General features: G+C 41.4%; 1 protein-coding gene and 1 long non-coding RNA gene across 3 annotated transcripts in view; both read right to left on the reverse strand.

Moving 5' to 3' along the window:
* The window catches only part of FBXL7 (F-box and leucine rich repeat protein 7), a 388,316-nt gene that overhangs the window by 104,437 nt on the left and 264,812 nt on the right, over window positions 1–19,067 (reverse strand). The window lies entirely within an intron of this gene.
* Window positions 13,131–14,706, reverse strand: LOC141371517 (uncharacterized). Its single transcript, XR_012376523.1, has 2 exons — window positions 14,554–14,706; window positions 13,131–14,254 (listed from the first exon to the last, which is right to left on the reverse strand). It is a non-coding gene; the product is annotated as an uncharacterized lncRNA (long non-coding RNA).

The raw sequence follows: 19,067 nt of genomic DNA on the forward strand, positions 1-19,067 counted from the left end.
GAAGAGAAAATTAGGACACAGATGCACAGGGGAAGACGATGTGAGGACGCAAGAGAAGCTGGCCATCTTCAAGCCAAGGAGAGAGGCCTCAGAAGAAACTCACCCTGCTCACACCTTGCTCTTGGACATCCAGCCTCCAGACTCTAAGAAACTACATTTCTGTTGTTTAAGCCCAACACCCCTCACCCCTCCGTCTGTGGTACTTTCTTATGGTCACCTAGCAAACTAACACGATAGTCAACTTTTAATGTGGAACAGTAAAGTGAGAATGCAGTGAAAAGAAACTGCAAAAAATGAGTCTGGTGTTAACAAACAATATTGAAGGATAAAGTCAATTGTTTTCATATTTGGGTGAGAACAAACAGTGACAAATAACTACAAGTGATGGTAAGAATCTCGTGATATCTCTTTCAGAAAGCTGGCACCACTTACTGCAGCAGCTGGATGTATACAGAATGTCCTGGCGGACTGCTGTGGAATGTCTAAATCCTGTGCCTCAAACACGATCATTCCCGTTTGGGTGACCCCCTGCACGTCTGCTGGAGGGCCTGACTTGCCCGTCACATGGTGTCCTTGTACTGGATGAGATTGTGGGTGCAAGGAATGAAGTGAGACCCAGGAGCAGGGGAAATAGATGCTATTAAAATTATTCTCCTTCTTTATTTCTAAGGCAAACAGTAGAGCCTTTGGAGAATGGTGGAGGTCATCTAATGAATTCTCCCATCTGGGTGGCAGGACACGTGACAAATCCTGAAACACTGGGATTGTGGAGAAAGAAAGAGAGAAGGGGGACGGTGAGAGAAATAGGAGCAAAGAATATTTAATTGGGCATAAATGCACTTTCAATGCCCAAATTCAATATGAAATTTATGGCAAGATAATCTAGGCTTGGATTCGTGCAGAGTGACTCAGGTTCCCTCAAGCGCTCATTTGCTACAGCTTTTCTTCTTACCATTGTTAAATGCAAGGAGAAGACAATGCTATATTCAAGAAGAAGACAAGAAGTGATTATGGGAAATACCAAAGTCGCTTTTATCCGACTCAAACCCACCGTTACAGAGACAGGGATCTATGAAATGGGGATCAAGGCTCTACTTGGGCTATATTCAGGGATAAAACATTGGTTAAATATTTTTAAGTGGCTGATTTCCCAAGTCTGAGCATAAAACTGCTAGAAACCAGCCAGTTCACAGCTAGTCATCAGATGTCCACCATGGTGACGCACACATAGACACTCTGAGGACATAGCAGGTACTAGCTGAGGGCCATGTCTTCAAGGATCTCATTTTCTCTTCAGGAGGGACAAACAGTCATGAAGTCCATCAACAGATTTTACAGTTAAGTGCAAAGAAAAACCACAGGGGGGGATTTGGTGAAGAACGACCTGGCGGTGCAGACAGCAGTGCTGGTTTAGCTGGAGGGCAGAAGAGACTCCTCTGGGGAGATATTTAAGCTGAGACCAAAAGGAGAGAGCCAAGTGAAACTCAGGAGAGAGGGAGGAGCCAGTGCAAATGTCCTGGGCTGAGGCCATGCTTAACATGACCAAGGGAGAGAGAGGGAATGGCTGCATGGCCGTGAATTCAGGGGTGAAAGTTGGACATTGGCAGGGGAGACCATACAGAGGGCCATGCAGAGGAACGTGGATTTTACCTGAATGGGATTCAATTTCAAGCAGGGACTTGACATGATCTGGCTATGCTGTAAAACATCCCTCTTGCTGCTGGGTCAAAAATGGACCATTGGGGTAAGAATAGAGGGAGGGCAATCCAAAGAAGGGGTGAGATGACATCACAGAGGAGACGGTGAGAAGTACTCAGACTCAAGGTGGGTTCTGGAGGTAGAGCCAACTGGACTTGTCGATGAATCGAATGTGGGCATGCGGGAAGGGTGGGAACTGGGGAAGCCTAATCACATGTGTGGTCTTTGGCCATCTTGACAGCTTCCTTTTTTCTGCTGAGGTGAAGAACACTCCATTAGGCTAAGTCTTGTTAACTTCAAGTCTCCAACGTCTGGGACTTTCATGGATAGAAGGGAGATAAATGTACTCTCAGTAAGTTCATCAAATGCAGTAAAGTATTAGTAAACGTGCAGGCAAAATAAGCCCCTGCAGAAGTATGGAAAGAAGTTATTACGTTGACCATTTAGGCTTAAAATCTTCTGCACGGGATCACCCCTCTTCCACCTTGATCCACACACATCCTGACCCCTCCCTCAGTGAATATTTCTAGTGCTGGAAAAGAATATTTAAGAACTCTGGCTTGCTTATTTCACTTGATACCAAGGTGGAGGACTCTATCCATTGATAAATAAAAACCTATACAGAAGAAGATTCTTTACAGTAGCAATGATATGTCTTGTATTTTCTTACCACAATGAAAGCCACACTTTCGACCCATGATGTTCATTATTATACACCACATACAGTTAGCTTTCCACTAAAAACCGGTTATACGCGTGGGTTGCTCCACAGTCCTGTTAAGTATAGTAATCCTATGGCTTTAACCTTTAACTTACTACTATACTTTCTTCTAGTAACTGTCAATGGCTCAAATCCCTTATGATGGTTAGTGTTATATGTCAACCTGGCTAGACTATAGTACTCAGGCATTGCCATGAGGGTATTTTATAGATGTGGCTAACACATAGATGGGCCTTATCCAAACAGTTGAAGGTCGAAAAGAGCAAAAAATGAGATTTCTCAGAAAAGAAGAAAGTCTGTAGCATCAACTCTTGCCTGAGTTAGCAGCCTGCTGGTCTGCCTTATGGATTTTAGACTAGTCAACCCCACAATCCTATAGGCCAATTTCTTAAAATAAATCTCTCTTCTCTCTCTCTCTCTCTCTCTCTCTCTCTCTCTCTCTCTCTCTCTCTCACACACACACACACACACACACACACACACACACATACATATACACCAGTTTTGGTTATGTGTACATATACACAGAGTCCCATTGGTTCTGTTTCTCTGGAGAACCCTGGCTGACACAATCCTCAAAACAGTCACTTGCAGGTGCATTTTCTGACAAGGCCAACTTGACCAAAGTGTACTCTCAGGTTTGGAGGCAGGGCCTGCTGAAGAGACGGGCCATAGGACTTTCAAAATGTCCTGGTTCAACACCCAGAACATGGCTCCTTCAAGTACAGTGGACCCTAGAGGCCAGGGTACGTTCAGATAAGGCCTCACCAGTCTGCCTTCAACACATACTACTTGTTGGCAAGTACACGTCACCTTCTTGCGCTGTCATTTCCTGGTCTACAAGATGAGAAGAAAATGTCTGTCTTTTCAGTTTGTTGCAAAGACTGCATGAAATGACCACACCACCTACCTGGCTTGTGGGAGGCCATCTGTATGTCTTCTTTGGAAAAATGTCTGTCCAGGTCTTTTGACCATTTTAAAATCAGATTGTATTTTTGCTATTGAATTGTATGAGTTCTTTATATATTTTGGATATTAACCCTTTATCAGAGATATGATTTGCAAATATTTTCTCCCATTCAGTAGGTTGTCTTTTACTTTTGTTGATTGTTTCCCTTGCTGTGCAGAAGCTTTTTTTTAACGTAGTATAGTCCTACTTGTCGATTTTTGCTTTTTTCCTTCTCTTAACATTCAGTATGACAGCACCTCCTTCATAGCCAACATACCCTGTTCTATTGTGTGTTCAACCCCCTATTTCAATGAAGGTACAAAAGTGAATAAGGTGTTATTAAAATGTTTTTTTTTTCTCAGTGCCAGGTAAAATCCTTCCCAAAATCTTTGTTTCCCAACTGACTCGAAAAGAAGCTTTCTCAAAGACTCTCGTACAATGGTTAGTAATTAGAAAAAACAAAATGAAAAAAAAAAAAAAACAAAACCAAAGAACTTTATGACTGTATGTGACTTTAATTGCTGACAGTGATATTTGGAAAGAAATATTTTGCCCTGGTTAAAGCTGGTCAACTTTCTCATGACCTACCAATGAAACTCCAAGACAGTATGTTTCACCGAGAGAATGGACCTTGTAAGGACCTGATGCTAATCCCTGTAGGGCACTGTGCTGATGCACTGAACATTCTTCCTCAAGCCTTTTTAGACACACTCAGCATCGTGACCTTTTTTTCCCCTCCAAGAGGGTACGGGGAGGTGTCTAAAAGACCTTGATGGTGGTTCCAATGGGAATCAGATATAGGCACACATTCTTCCTTGACCCATCTAGGCCAAGAGAGTAGCCCCTTCTCGTGTCTTCCTACAGAGCTTTATAGTGAGCCATGTCTCATTTTGTACCACGCATTGCACCTATGACAGCGCACTGATATTGGGTATTTAGACGGCTGTCTTCTCAGTTACAGGGGAGGCTCCACTGGGCAGAGTGCATTCAACTGCCTGGTTAGTGCTAAGCATGTTATCATCCATTCACTGCTTCTCTTATGCATGAGTACAAGTGATTGTCAGTAAGTACGAAAATGTGTGATTATCTGCAATAAACTCTGGCAAAAGGGACAGCCTCCATGCACCATGTTGGGCCACAAGGGTCTGTATGTCATTACATTTAATTTTCAGTCTAGCTCAGAATCCTCATGTGCAGGCAGGGAATTTCATCTCCCCCGAGGCTGACCAGGCAGAGTTGGAGATCAAAACGTATTTAAAGCTCTGACACAAACATACCAGCCACGGTCTTTCAGAAGACTGGATATCTGCTAGACCTTCCTGATTCTACCGGAGGGGAGAGCGCTGATGAGGCGTTTTGCTCAACTTCCTGTTGTCTTTTTGTTTTTGTTTGTTTCAACTTAAAAAATACTGTAACTTAATTTGTTGAGCAGGTAACAAATTCACATATACCATAAGTGCAAGAAAACCAAGATACGCAGTGAAAAGCCTCTTTTAATTCCATCTCCTATCTGCTCAGGGCACGGCTCTCAGCATCACCCGTTACTAGATTTTGCGAATCCTAAAGACTTTTTACATGTGCATATATAAATATAAATTCTTATGTCCCCCTTTTTTTCAAAAAACAATACTTAGTCATAAAAAAAGTGAATTCATCAGCGCTGAAGGAAGTCTCGGACAATGCGGAGAAACCGTAAGATTCATAAATGGAAGAAATTAAATGAACCCAAAGGAAAAGGGGAACTGGAAGAAAAGAAAAGCATAAAGCACTTAAGTGGTTTTTATTTGCTTCTCCATCATCCTCGAGTGAAGGAGGGAGAGCCTCCGCTTAGCAATGTGAGGGGTCTTGGCAAGCCCTGTGGGTCGTCTGTGTGCTTCAAGACACACGTTTTGGTCATCAGTCTTTACAAATAAGAAGCTTAGAGTCTGCCAGGAACATGGAGAACAATAGCAGACGGAGAGGTTTGCTACAGCTTGTGGTCAGAAGAATTACGTGAAATGGCACCAACGCTCTTAATATGATAGCCATCTTGTTTTACTCTCCATGTCTGAGTTCCTTTTTTTTTTTCTCCTTGATATCTCTTTCTGTCATCTGGGCTGTATTAATGGAGAAATGGGGGAGGAACCACAGCAATTATCTGGAAAATTAAGTGGAAAGATCCAAATTACTCTCCCCCGGAAGGTCCAGGCAAATCTAAAAGCCAATATTTCCTATGACTGAGATGACTTTAGGTTTCAGAACATAAAATTTCTCTCAGGAGCATAAAGTTACATTTTTAAAAGCCCAGGCCTCACAACTTTCTTGCTAAATTGCAGGTTATTATTAAGATCTGTTTCAACTGAAATCTGTAACTGTTCAATTAATATTGATTTTAGATCAAGGTTGAAATGCTGCATACACTGAACAGGATACGTCCCCATGAACCTATTTTAACTACCATCATCTCTGTTCACTGCCAAGCAAGATAGCCACATGCGATTGTGTCCTGCCAGACATTTGGGCAGGGGGCTCAGCTTGGGGGTTGAGATTCGGTCTGCCACTCAGCGAGCTACGCCCTAAAGAGCAGGGCTGCATCAGTCCAGAGGAAAGGGAGCCCATGCCTAGGGGGCCACAGAAAGCAGTCCCTTCTTGAAACTCTCACAAGGGTGCTGCATGTTCTAGCTCAGCCCTGAAGCCAAGCACCTTCAATGCTATCAACATCATGTTTATATGGGAGCCCACACATCAGATTCACCCGGGATAGCCCTGTGTTATACCTGTTAACTCGGCTTATTTATTACGAATGCCACTTTCACTCTTAAGAGGCCTTGGGACTGGATGACCTACTGTCTTGTCACCCTTGTCCTGCATGCTCTGTCCTACATTTGCTTTCATAGCAAGGAGATTAATTTACAGGGAAAAACTGAATCCCTTTCAAACCTACACTCATGGTAATGGCCCAGATGATCTCTTAGCTGTGTTCTATTTCTTTTTGAAATCCACTTTGTAGTTCAGATTACCTGCCAATAAGTGCTTTTCTTTTTTAAACCAGCCAAAAAAAAGTGTAACTGTTTGTGATAATTGCGAGAGTTGTGCCCTTCTCCTGACCATTGTGGATGGGCACAAAAACAAAGTTAGTGAGAGTAAAACCACCACTCTGCAGTACCTCTCTCAATTTTCCCCCCAGGACCTCGAGGTCTCCTTTGGCCTATTTGCAAATCATTCTGTGCTGCTTTGTCCATGCTTCATTTTAGCACTGACTTGGCCAACCTGAGGGACACCTCAGGCAGTCCACAGAATTCCTTAATCCTCTCTGGCCTGGCCCAGTGGCTCCTAGTGAATCTGGGATTGTATCAGTGGGAGGGAAAGATATTGACTGCCGAGGTGCTAAAAGCTTCTCTCCCGTTTGCAAGTCGTACAGGAAATGGATGTCATGGCAGGGTGTGAAATCCAAGTGCTCTGATGCTTTTTTCTCACGTAATTACTTGTGTCTATATCTAGGACTCCGTGTTCTGATTTAGCAGTTTGGGTCAGGAACTGTGCAGATTCTAAACAGACAAACTAGCAAAGCAGGGATTGGCAAACTTTCTCCGCAAAGAAATGGACTGTCAGGTTTCAACTGCCAAACAGTCTCTGTTGTAAGTTCTCAACTCGGCTTTGTAGCACAAAAGCAGCCGTACCCAGTGTGCAGACAAGTGAGCGTGGCTGTGTTCCAATAAAACTTTATTTAGAAAGGAGCTGGCAGGCTGGATTTGGCCTGTGCATCAGAGTTTGCTGACCCCTGCAGTTAGAGAATTTACCTGCCCTCTGGTTTTCCCCCATGGGTGTTTATTAGAAAATGTGTCCTTACCATCATTATGACTCACAGCAAGGTCCCCCACCTTATCTTTCCTTATGGAACAAGACATTCTTGGTTTCTATAGCAGAAAACCATTCAGAGATTTTCAGGGTTGACTTTAAGAATCTTATTACACCTCAAGATTTACTCATAACCTAACATCTTACTCTACATGCAATCTATTGCAGGAAGAATGTATAGCACTGAAACATGACAATGGATACAGTGTACTTCAAATGGCATACTCCTTTAGTAAGAAAATACTCTCAAGGAGTAAGTTGTCTTGGGAAAACACACTGTCAGGTCATCAACTGAAAAAAAAAAAACCAGATTATAGATTATCATGAAAACTTGACAGCTTGGGGCCTGCTATTATTCCAGTTTTAAGATGTGACTCCATTTTCTCTTCATCTGTTATATTTATGGTAGGAATCTGATGAGCATGCTTTGGAAACCAATGAGATGTTCATGTCCATTTGGATCTCTGAATAGGCAAAACTACCAAAAGATGTGTGCTTTTTTTTTTAATCTTTAGTTTTTTTTAAAAGATTTTATTTATTTGAGAGAAGGAGAAAGAGAATGAGCGGTGGGGAGGGGCAGAGGGAGAGACAGAGGGAAGCAGACTCCCTGCTGAGCGGGAAGCCTGATGTGGGGCTGGATCCCAGGACCCATGGATCCTGACCTGAGCTGAAGGCAGACACTTGGCCAACTGAGCCACCCAGGCGCCCCAACTTCTTTCCAACTTAAAACAAAAATATTATTTTCTCCCACCCTCCCCACTTAGCCCCCAAAATAAAGGACAATGGAATTATCTGTATTCATCTCTTGATAAAAAAAAAAATGCACGAAGCAAAACCTTGAGATGATTTTAGTGCTCAAACACACTTTTTTTGTTTGCAGATAGTTCTTGTGACTTAGTCCTTAAGGAAAGCACATTTTGTTCAGATTAGCAAGGCTTAAAGGACATGAATTTTTAGGTGCTCCCCATAAAAAAGGTACCTGGATGATAATAGTGCTATCTGACTCTTAGACATATCTTCATTAGGATGTTAACGCAGGCTTTCAGGCTTGCAGGCTGCATCTGATCCTGATGATTATGTCAGACTCCCCAGATTGATACTTAAAATCCCGGTGTGAGTCACTAAGTCAGCTTTTGACTGCATCTCTCCGAACTGCAAACAATTATGTATTTTGAAAAATGTTAGTCACTGCCTAAGAAGGAAGTCTTTCTAGTTCTGTGTGTGCCACTACCTGTTTATTCTTTTCTCAGAGGTCTTTCATCTCAGGTCAGAGCCATGCATTCTCCAGTCCCTGAGCTCATCCCTGGAGGAAGAGAAGGAAAAGCAACCACACAAACAAAAACCAGACTGGGCATGGGGCATAACCAGTGAAGAGGAACCACAGAATCACACTCAAGGCTTCCTCTGGCCAAGCTCTTATCGAAGGCTGCTAAGCCTTCAAATGTCTCTTAAAAGTTTCCTGAGCAATTCATGATAAGGCATCGCATTAACAAATGAGGCTAAAAAAAGTTTTAAAATATTTCCCACAGGAAATGCACCCTGCTTGCGCTCTCGGGCCTGTAGAGAAGCCAAATTTCTATCTATAGAGGAAGGACCTTTTGTGTTGGATTTCTTACCCACTGTCCCCTCTCACATTATTATTCGGTTGCAAACAATAGCTTCTTTGTTACAAAGCAGGAATAAAGGAGCCTAAAATCAGCATACAATTGTGTGATCACTCCTTAGCCTTGTATCCCAAAGTAGTTAAGAAAAAAGAAATATATGTAGTATTCACAAAACTAGTCATCTAACTCAAAACAAGAGATAAGAGAAGGCCCCGGGAATCTGTGAGCGAAAGTCCTTACAACTCCTTTTGTAAGGGTCTGGCAATATTTCCCACAAGGCCTTGCCAATTTTAAAATGCCTTTTTTTTTTTTTTTTGCTTTATTTATCTACCTTTAGTAAAGGGAAATATTAGTTCTGATCACTCACTGATTGTCTGAACATGGTAGTAATAATAACAACTTATAAAATGCTGATGGCTTTAAAACAAAGCATGTGGCAAACATCTTTTATTTCTCTCTTTTATATCTTCATAATCTTCTAGCACCTCTGAAGATGTCTAGCAGTTACTTCTCGTCTCAGCCAGGAGATGTCACTGTGGTTGAATTAAATAATTATGAGCCCTTGAGAAATTCTGGAAACAGTCTTGAGTGTTAAAAGCTTTCTATGGAACGGTCACAAATGAGCAGAAAGACATTCTGGAGTAAAAGTAGGTTCTGTATACCCAATTCTGCGTTTAGCTAATAGATACAATATTTTTCTATACTTCAGATTAAAAGAGAATGCTTATCCCTCCCTCCTTGCTAAAATGCAAATATACTAGAACAAAAACCATAAACCTAATGATTAATTCATCTGGGTGAGTAAAAGAGTAAGAGAGTTTGTTTCCACTTTTCACAGAAATAGAAAAAACAATCCTAAAATTTGTATGGAACCATCAAAGACCTCACATAGCCAAAGCAAGCCTGAGAAGAACAAAACTGGAGGCATCACATTTCCTGACTTCAAACTATACAACAAAGCTGTAGTAATCAAAATGTTATGTCACTGTCATAAAAATAGACACACAGACCAATAGAACAAAACAGAGAGCCCAGAAATAAATGCCTGTATTTATGGTTGATTAATATTTGACTAGGGTGCTAAGAATACTCAGTGGGGAAAAGAAAGTCTCTTCAGGAAGTGGTGCTGGGAAAACTGGACAGCCACATGAAGAAAAATGAAATTGGATCCCTACCTTACATCAGTCACAATAATCAACTAAAGATGGACTTCTTGACATTGATCTTGGCAATGATTTATTGGATTTAACACCAAAAGCAAAGACAATAAAGAAAAAACAAACTAAAAAGCTTATGCACAGCAAAGGAAACCATCACAAAATGAAAGGCATCCTATGGAATGGGAGAAAACATTTGCAAAACACATATCTGATAAGGGGTTAATATCCAACATATACAGGGAACTTGTACAACTCAATAGCAAAAAACAAATAACTCAATTAAAAAATGGGCAAAGGACCTGAGTAGACATTTCCCCAAAGGAAACAGACAAATGGCCAACAGGTACATGAAAAGGAGCTCAATTCATCACTAATTAGTGGGGAAATGCAAATCAAAGCCACAATGGAATGCCACCTCACACCTGTTAGAATGGCTGTTGTCAAGAAGACAAGAGATAGCAAGTGTTGGCAAGGATGCTGATGGGAATATAACTGGTGCAGCCACTATGGTGAAAGTATGGAGGGTCCTTAAGCAATTAAAGCAGAGCTCCCATTTCATCCAGCCATCCCACCCCATGTGCCGGCGGACAACCCAGCAAGGTCTGTTTCTTTTCATTACATTCCATCCTTTGGAAAGGTAGGGTAGCACTGTGCCCCACTTATGTCCATAATGCATCCCGGAAAACATTTGAGAGCTGAATGTCTGAAAGTCAAAGAATTCATGTTATTCTAGGTGGGGTGTGAGAAAGGAATACATTCTTCTTCCTTTTTTTATTAAGCTTTAGTGAGGTATAGCTGACCAGCACATGGTTCTCTCGGTGTGTAATGAATGCATGCCAAATCACATTGAAAGACAAAAGCAGAATGAACATGCCCCCATCACTGCTTCCTCTCAATCACAACGTACTTGATGAGCATCATTTAGTCATGGGGTCAAGGATAGTATGCTTGAACACAAAATGCTTGACAGCTAAGCCATTTCTCTGTTATTCTTCCTGCCTTTATGAATATATAACATCTTCCTGCCATTTACTACTAACATAGCATAATGATTAGCTCTTAGTAAAGCTCCAGATGACAAAATGATTCTCTCTTTAATCAATAACCAAAATTACCTATTGTTCTTGCAAAGTAGGTACTAACTGGGATTTTTTTCATGGGATACTGTTTAGAGTCATGTTGTGCATTTGCCCCACCAGATCCACTCTGGAACCTTCTGTACCCTGCTCTGTACCCAGGAGCCAGACGCCTAGTGGTTACGTCTACAAAACAAGGCTCCTTTGCTCTCTGGCTCTTGGGTGGAAATGCCAAAGGCAGCCCCGCAGAGACAGAGAGGGCAAGAGAAGGGAGAGGTCTTGGCACTGACTATCCGCCGCCCTCCCCAGTTAGCCATTCCTCCACCAACAAAGCTTTCTCCTTCAGATCCAAGTGTAGCTCCTTCCCTGGCCTGGCAAGTACCCCAGGAGTATGCCTGCCTTTGCCCTGACAGGCCCAGGAGCTCGCCCAGGGTACTATCCAACTTTGCCCGCAACTTTGTAAAGATTTCCCTAGTAAATTCTCCCCAATTACCTTGTTTGAATGTTCTACATATACACATCATTTCTGGAGCCAAGGTGGCACCTGAAGCATGACATATGCTTTAGTAAAATATTTAATGTTTACTATTTAGATACATGACTGAGCATATATCCCATGTGCATGCCTTACATTGGGAATAAAACCATTTTTAGTTGGATCCTCAAAACCAAGTTCTTTGTGGGAGAAGAAAATGCATAAAGACAACAGACTATATGAAACCCAGAACTAAAGAACAAAGAACCCCAGAACTGAACTTGTTAGATCCGATCACAAGTTTATTTTAAATCTTGATTGCAGTTTATAGCATTCAGTATACCTACTATTTATTGAGTGCCCACTAAGACGTTGACACTGTGCTCAGCATTTCAAATAAATTATTTTTAATCTGTATGATAATCTTGCAAGGCAGGGGATATGCCTATTTTAGAGCTGAGGAAAATGAGACTCACATAAGTGCAAGAGCCCACCCTCTTGCACAAAGCCAGCTGGGACAGAGCAAGGAGTCTGTATAGTGCGCATTCTGTCCACTGTACCAGGCCACCCCGTGCAGAGGGGCAGTGGTTACTCATGAAGTGTGAGACAACATATGTCTATTGCTGTGAGCCATTCAGTTTGTGGTAATCTGTTGCACAGCCTAAGAAACTAACAGATGATACACCTCTCTGCCATGACCTTTTTCTAAGGGAGGTCACATTCGTAGGTTCTGGTGGGTAGAATGTGGATGGACCTATCTTTTGGGCAGGCCACTGTGCGGCCCGCTGACTTATCTTTGCACTCACCTGTCCCTGTAAGTTCCTTATGCATGCTATACACTTGGTAAATAATTTTCCATTAAATTAAATCGAGTTAAATTTTTGGACACTAGCTTAAGGGTGTCTACAAACAAGCCAGTTCACTTTTCAGTAATCACATTGAACTCATGCTAAACCACAAACAACATCCTGGTGTACGACTACATTTCTGCCAACTGGCTTTATTAGGTACTGAATGACCGTCCCACTACCAAAGAGATAGTCGGCAATGTAAGTGCATTACGGACTGACAAAGTCTCCAATACTGCGATGACATTTAAAAAACACAGTAGGGGCGCCTGGGTGGCTCAGTGGTTAAGCGTCTGCCTTGGGCTCAGGTCACGATCCCAGGGTCCTGGGATCGAGCCCCGCATCGGGCTCCCTGCTCGGTGCGAAGCCTGCTTCTCCCTCTCCCACTCCCCCTGCTTGTGTTCCCTCTCTCGCTGTGTCTCTCTGTCAAATAAATGAATAAAATCTTAAATAAATAAATAAATAAATAAATAAATAAATAAACAAACAGAGAACACAATAATCTGACAGGAAACAGAAGGGTGACCTAAGAAAATAGGAAGTATCTGAAAACACAAGAATGATACTCAAAAGTGGTGTAAGATCTAGACAGTGCGAGAACTAGCTTGAATTCCAGTTCTACTTATTGGCTGTCTAGTCACGGCAAGCTCTGTATTATTTCATTTTTGTATTATTTATTAAAAGGAAGGAAGGAAAGAAGGAAGAAAGCGAAGGAAGGGAAGAAGGGGGAGGGAGGGAGAAAGCAAAAACCCACAAAGTACCTCTAATGCTGTCTACCTTTAATTTCGCAGTATTGCAATGATCATAGAGAATTCACCTGTGGGACCCCAAAAGCCCAGAACTTGTGAGGACTCTGTATTTAGTAGCCCTTGCAGTAGAAGACAAGTTTTGGAAAGTATGGTCTCCAGCAGAAACTATTTTTGCATGTTGCTTTTCACTGCCCACTTCATAATGATAGTCTAGTCCAATTATTCAGATGAGTGGAATAGTTCCAATATTGAATATTGTTGTTATAAAGTATTTTCTGTTGATTATGAAAATTAAGAGGTGCCATTGTGTTACAGATGGCACCCAGGGCCCCATGCTGCTCCAGCCGAAGCTGGGTATTTCACACTTTTGCAAAGTTCCAGCAAACAGGCCACAATACATACCAGATGCTGCCCAACTGAGCTGTGGCTTGAAAAGGTTTAATCGAAAATGTCTTGAATCTACTTTGCCCAAGAATTATCACTGGGACAGTGTGCTCTTTGATATGGTAATTCAACCAGCTGCTAAGCTCATCTCCACTTCCAACACGGTAATCCACATTGCTTTTCATCTTCTTTCCACTGAGTACGTGACTTCTAATAGTAGGGGCTCAAGATTCCTTGTATGAGGCTCACTTCTTTCCTTTAATTGGGAGTAGGGAAGTGGCGATTGGTTTATACTCTTGCAAGCACAGAATGGATGAAGACACCATTCTCATCTATGGCTTCTCTTCTGTGTAAACGCTCCAAAGTAGCTGGGCTGAAGTTATAGCCAACCGGAAGCAGAGCGGACCAGGTTGCTGCTACAAGCCCACGCCACACTCTGAGATGTCCAGAGCAGGTGTGGGTGTGTGTGCCATGCGCAGGGGCATGTGGATGGAGATGGGATTCTCTCTGTGCCGCAGAGGGCACAGCTGTTTGGTGAGAGCAGCCCAGAGCCTCCAAATGTCTGTATACTTGTGGCGATGGGAAGTTTTGAAGGCTAAGTGGTGATTCTTTTAAACCTCATAATTTATAAGTTGTTTTCCTGAAATGTGGATAATTGCAAAGAATCTTGTGTTGGTGAGACAGAAGTTGGCTTCATGCCCAAGGCTGTGTCATGGACTTGATTCCCGGAAACAGGCACAGCCAACCCTTAGACTTTCAGATGCATGAAGGAACAAAAGAAAAGGAAAATATATATTACCTCCATCATTTTATGTATCATTTTACATATACAATATGTATATTATATATACACACACACTATATATATATATGCTATGTTTGTGTTTAAATACGGATACTTAAATAGCCTCTCAATTACAAATGGCAGCATAATACCTATGTTAAAAAAAGAAGCCCATTATGTGTGTTTCTTTATAAGCCTATTATCCTTCAGCATTTCTGTTTGATAATAATAGGCCCAAATCCTTAACTTAAAAATGCTACAAACATACCTTCATATATTAAATGTTATAATCACGAAAATTTAACCTGGGCTACTCTTGCTCTTTAATGAGGAAGCTGGGGCTCACAGGAGGTACCTGACTTGCCCAGGTTTTCCAGTGAGAGTGGCGACCGAGTCGCCCTTGCCACCCTCAGCTCTTTCTCACAAGTCCATGTAGCATGACACTGTCATGTTCTCTGAGGTAACCTTTACCAAGGCAACGACAATGACTTCTGTAGGAGGTGGAGAATGTGGCCAGCCAGAACTACCCTAGTGACATGGACTGCGGAGGAACAGTCACAGCTGTGTTGACCAAGCTCAGTGTTTTTAGGGTCCTTGTGATAGAACTGAGTGTCCATGTGACGATAAGAAACTCTCAGAACTGATGCATCATGCCCCACATCGCTGCTGTTTACCTTAGCCATTGTTACAAGTCCAAGCTTCTTGGGAAATCAGATAGCCCTCACTCTCACTGGCATAAATCCTGTCTCATGACCCAGAACTTCACTCCCCCTATCCCTGCTCATCCTATCGGTGCCCGCAATCAGCAATCCAGTACACACCCTTGACTCCTTAACCAAGCCGAATGCTCCCTTCACCTCCATGCCTTAGCGGAGACCTGTCCCCTGAGCATACTCCTTCCTCTTTTGCCCTCTCCAGTGACCAGTGTATTCTTCCCAGGACCCCCGAACCTCAGGCCTTGGAATTGGGGCAGGTACCCTCCTTGATCTCCTTGCTACTCCTCTCAAGGATTTATCCCCCTTGTTACAATGTCACACCCCTTTGAGGCTGGTACCAAAAAATTACACCACCTTCTCCCCTCATCGCTGTCATGTTGGTTTGTCCCACTCACAAACGACTCACAACAAACATTCTCGGACACTTCAGCATCCAGTATTCTGGCCTTTCGGTTCCTTGACCTCACCTCCAGCGGCCTTTTCTTCCACTTCACCTTCATCATCTCATCTCCGGGGGCTGCACCACCTTGTGGTTCTTTACCAGCCCTCATACGCCTTCCAGCTCACGTGCTGGGAATGATGACAGTTTGGTGATTCCAGTTCTTCATCTTTCCTGATATTCTCATTTACTAACCCCACCAGTTTCTCACTGTTCCTCAGCCACCTTCTGTTTTCACTTCCTCTTTTGCCCAGCCTGGGGTTTCCTGGGCCAGCACCACTGTTGCTCTCATGCAATAACCTTTACTCTCTTGCTTCTCTGTTCTGCTGTTGTGTTCACCTGTCAAAAACCCCAAATCTCATTGCTTTAACTTTCCACTCTTTCCTCTCTCGGCCTGCATACTAGTTAATTTACGTGGCTGGAGAAAAATCATACAGCAGTTTGTTTCACTTTAAATTTATGATTGCAAATGGCAAATAAAATCTCAATATTGTCTGGCGAGCCTGCTATATTTCCTCCCTAAATTCACTTTTCCATATTATGTATCCTTTCTTCTCAAACATCTCCCACAGCCACCTCCCCAATCCCAACCTCTGTCTTAGCATGGAGGAAATACCCCTTCTCCTTCCACAGGCAAATGCCTTCATTTTGGTTGTAGATCTCATCCTCCCTGACTTCCTCAAGAATTTTGCTTCTGTGATCTTTCTTGTTTCTCCTATGTTACCAGTCTCTCCATTTCAACTTTTCAACCCTATCAGCAAGAAATGCACACTCCACAATCTGTCCACTTAAAGGAAAGGGCCTTCCTCAACTCCTCAGATGTCTTCAGCCTCTGCTCCATTTTTTGTTCTTCTTTATAGCAATAAATGTCAAGGGATGTCTATATATAGTCTTCACATCCTGGTTTCTCATTTACATTTCAAAATTTTTATTTTTAAACATCAAAGTAAGATTCTTACATACTCTAAAAATGTATTTATATTAAATTTTCTTCCCATAGACAGCAGCTTGAAACTCTCGACTAAATCACCTGCGATTGACCTTAAGAGAACATGCTGACAAAGCACTTCTCTATTTCTCAATTTCTGACACTTGTATTGGCTCATCAGTACTGAAATGCCATTGTACTCTACTATGTAACACTCCTACACTCACATACATTTCTCCTTTTCCCATCCTCCTAGTGTAGTTATGTCATACTTTTTGGTTAAACCAGTGTTCAATGGTGTGGAAATACTACTCATAAACAAGACTGTAATGTGCATGACAATAAGTGCATAACTACATCTTATTTTTTGAACACTTTAATTTTTCTATAGTTATCAGTTGCTTAAATTTTCTGATTATTTTTCTATCACAGATTCGATCTCTACTAGAGCTGCAGAACTTCTTTTAGTATATTCAAACTTAACAGTACACTCTCAGTCCCAATTTCTGTTGCACACGTCCTTCCTGGAGTCCTCTGTCCTCTCACTCAAAGTAGATCACGGTGGCACAGGGGAGAGATATAATAAAAGAGGCCCTAGGGAATCACTGTTACACCCCCATATGCAGCGTATCTTAGAAATATGCCTGGCCAAGAAGTCCAAGAAGGTGATAATGACAGCATGAATAGCAACAGTTTTAGGATAATGGAATCAGAGCACTCCTCCTTTTTACAGCTAAAGGAGCTTTTGCACCAGAAAGAAAGAACAGAGTTTTCCTGACTTTTTGGTGCAACTTGAGAAAGGCAAAGTTAGCTTCTGTTGTTGGCGAAAATCTGGCTAAATGACCGCGTTATTCATGTTAAAAGAATTTTTATTTAGATTCAATTTAGGTAATATATACCGTGTCCATTCATTTGTATACCAAGTCCCAGTTCATTCATTTCTATACTACATTCTTCAGAATATTAAAAGAAGAACAAAGTTTTAGGATAAGCCTGAAAGGAAAAATCATTTTTATCTTTTGTAGGGTAATTCCAGCCACAATTCCCAGACTCTTTATTCCATCCGCTTTAATAAACACATAGAACTCACTGACCTACTATTTTAGCGGTTCCTGTTAAATACACAATATGGATCTATCAAGCCTCTAAAACCCATTCCTGTGTCTTAGTAACTCCGAAATTGGTTTATGAGGTTAATGTACTTAACAAACTGGTTTTTTCCCTAGGAAATAAGCAGGTAATCACTAGACAGTTATAACTCAACTTATGGCATATTCTGAATTAGTAGAGTTCAAATGATTTACAATGTAAAATATACATATATAATATAAAAACATAAACAAATATAAAAATATATATCAAAAGATACACACACACACACACACACTTTTTTTTCCGAGATTCTACCTGAGATTCCTTCTAGTAACACAATTATGGCTTCCTTAAGTTCAATAAATGTAAGCAAGTCACCACAGCTAACCTTTAGCTTTTTACTTCGGATGAGTGATTATATACTGAACTTACCATTAATATTGCTATTTATTTAGTGAAACCAACCAGAATTTGCTTCATTTGAAGTAAAGAAATATAGACGCAGCAATGGAAAGTGTAACCCAATTATTCCCCTTCCTCAACCTTCTCTGTAGATCCAGGTTTCCCTTGGAGGGAAGTTCCAAAGGAGGACTAGCCAAAGAGAAATCACTTATTTTACTCAATACCCACATGATGTGGCAATTGGTTTTCAAATACATTTTTGACAAACATAAGTAGGACATCTGGAATTGAGGGAGGAATGATTAGGTCTGGGGAGAGAAGAGCAATAAATGGAAATTTCAGAAATCTTTACTGAAGAAACAAGTATTCTAGGAGTAAGTGGTTCTGTCTTTAAAATGAAATTGCTTTTTTCAAGTAAGAAAATGCTTATTGAGTTCTACAGAACAAACAGATTTTCCATGATGATTCTTGGGCAAAAGCTATAAATCAAATCTTAAGCACTTTTAAAAGAGACCATGCAGATGTTTATTGTTTAAACTTAAATTGTCATTAGTTCGTTGACTGTATCTGAAAAACTTTAAAATGTTCAAAAATACATACCCAAATTTATTTTGTATGAATTATGATTCAAATACTAAAAATTATTTTTCCATGTAAAATTTCATCTAACTGATATGAAGCACTTTTTAAAAATGGGTCATGGATGGTTTTCCTTCGTACTCAGAATGGCAGGAACCCAACAACTAGGAAGCACACTTCCTAAAAAGGCACTCCCTGTGACAGACAAGAGAATAATTGCTCCTAAACCACTCTTTTCCATGTTCAATGACACGCCTTTTCTACTCTGCTCTGGACGTATTAATAAGACCCACCACAAGAGTATCTGTCATAAACTGTATTGACAATTACCAATAAATAAGGATTTTGCCCATGAGCTAAGTGAAAAACAAAAAGTCAATTAACAGTAAACTGACACAATGAACTTCATATCACATAGATTTAGTAGGCAGTAACATGCTTTTGATTTTGAGAAGCAGGACTTAACAATTTGAAGGCATTACCCCTAGTGGGATGATCCTTTTGTTTGTACCTTAAGGAATGGTCCATTTTTATCTCCGGCTAAAATCTCGTCTTGTTTCTTTGGCTTTTGGAACCGTGACTTTCTGAAGCCATTTCAACGGTACTAGAAAGCTGACTACAGCACC

This window comes from Callorhinus ursinus, unplaced genomic scaffold, assembly GCF_003265705.2.
Source record: "Callorhinus ursinus isolate GAN/ISIS: 27379988/994484 unplaced genomic scaffold, GSC_fseal_2.0 scaffold3, whole genome shotgun sequence".
NCBI classification, from domain to species: domain Eukaryota; kingdom Metazoa; phylum Chordata; class Mammalia; order Carnivora; family Otariidae; genus Callorhinus; species Callorhinus ursinus.